Source organism: Arachis duranensis, chromosome 4, assembly GCF_000817695.3.
Source record: "Arachis duranensis cultivar V14167 chromosome 4, aradu.V14167.gnm2.J7QH, whole genome shotgun sequence".
NCBI classification, from domain to species: Eukaryota; Viridiplantae; Streptophyta; class Magnoliopsida; order Fabales; family Fabaceae; genus Arachis; species Arachis duranensis.
The window spans coordinates 77,979,773-77,981,857 of NC_029775.3; positions in this window are offsets into that span (position 1 = coordinate 77,979,773).

A 2,085-nucleotide genomic window follows, 5' to 3' on the forward strand; every position below is an offset into this window, starting at 1 on the left:
ACCAAGTTTTTGGCGCCGTTGTTGGGGATTGCTCGAGTATGGACAACTGACGGTTCATCTTGTTGCTCAGATTAGGTAATTTTCTTTTCAAAAATCTTTTTCAAAATTTTTCTTTTCTTTTTCGTTTTTCTAACCATGTTTTTCGAAAAAAATTAAAATAAAAATACAAAAAAATTAGAAAATCATAAAAATAAAAAATATTTTCTGTTTCTTGTTTGAGTCTTGTGTTAATTTTTAAGTTTGGTGTCAATTGCATGCTTTTAAAAATTTTCTTGCATTTTTTTTGAAAATCTCATGCATTCATAGTGTTCTTCATGATCTTCAAGTTGTTCTTGACAAGTCTTCTTGTTTGATCTTGATGATTTCTTGTGTTGTGTTGTTTGTTGTTTTTCATGTGCACTTTTGCATTCATATTTTCCATGCATTAAAGATTTCTAAGTTTGGTGTGTTGCATGTTTTCTTTGCATTAAAAATTTTTCAAAATTATGCTCTTGATGTTCATCATGATCTTCAAAGCGTTCTTGGTGTTCATCTTAACATTCATAGTGTTCTTGCATGCATTATGTGTTTGATCCAAAATTTTCATATTTTGGGTCATTTTTATGTTTTTCTCTCTCATCTTTAAAAATTCAAAATTCAAAAAATATCTTTTCCTTATTTTTCTCCAAATTTTCGAAAGTTTGAGTTGACTTAGTCAAAAATTTTCAAAATTAGTTGTTTCTTACAAGTCAAGTCAAATTTTCAATTTTAAAAATCTTATCCTTTCAAAATCTTTTTCAAAAATTATTTTTCAAAATCTTTTTCTTATCTTTATATCTAATTTTCGAAAACTCACTAACAATTAATGTGATTGATTCAAAAATTTGGAGTTTGTTACTTTCTTGTTAAGAAAGGTTCAATCTTTAAGTTCTAGAATCTTATCTTGTAGTTTCTTGTTAGTGAAGTAAGTAATTTTAAAATTTTTAAATTAAATCTTTTTTATCTTTTATCTTATCTTTTTCAAAAAATTTTATCTTTTTCAAAATTTGATTTCAAAATATCTTATCTAACCTCCTATCTTCTTATCTTTTCAAATTTTGATTTTAATATCTTTTTCAACTAACTCTTTGACTTTTTGTTTGTTTCTTATCTTTTTCAAAACCACCTAACTACTTTTCCATCTCTAATTTTCGAAAATATCTCATCTCTTTTTCAAAAAAATTATTTTTGTTTTAAATTTTAATTTTAATCTTATCTTATCTTTAATTTTCGAAAATTACTAACCCCTTTCTAAAATTATTTTCGAAATTTTCCCTCTCTTTTCTTATTCTATTTTATTATTTAATTACTAACACTTCTCTTCACCTCTCTCCATCTAAATATCCGAATCCACTATTCTTCACTCTTCCCCCCTTTTCTCTTCTTCTATTAACATAAAGGAATCTCTATACTGTGACATAGAGGATTCCTCTTCTTTTCTTGTTTTCTTCTCTTTCATATGAGCAGGAACAGGGAAAAAGGCACTCTTGTTGAAATTGATCTTGAACCTGAAAGGACTCTGAAAAGGAAACTAAGAGAAACTAAATTACAATAATCTAAAGGTAACCTTTCAGAAATATTAGAACAAGAGAAGGAGATGGCAGCCAAAAATAATAATAATGCAAGGAGAATGCTTGGTGACTTCACAAAGCCAACGTCCAAGTTTGATGGAAGAAGCATCTCCATTCCTGCCATTGGAGCCAATAACTTTGAGCTGAAACCTCAGCTAGTTGCCTTAATGCAACAAAACTGCAAGTTTTATGGACTTCCATCTGAAGATCCTTACCAGTTTTTAACTGAGTTCTTGCAGATTTGTGAGACTGTAAAGACGAATGGAGTTGATCCTGAAGTCTACAGACTTATGCTTTTCCCTTTTGCTGTAAGAGACAGAGCTAGAATATGGTTGGATTCACAACCTAAGGATAGCCTAGACTCCTGGGAGAAACTGGTCACGGCCTTCTTGGATAAATTCTTTCCTCCTCAAAAGCTGAGCAAGCTTAGAGTGGATGTTCAGACCTTCAAATAAAAAGATGGTAAATCCCTCTATGAAGCTTGGGAAAGATACAA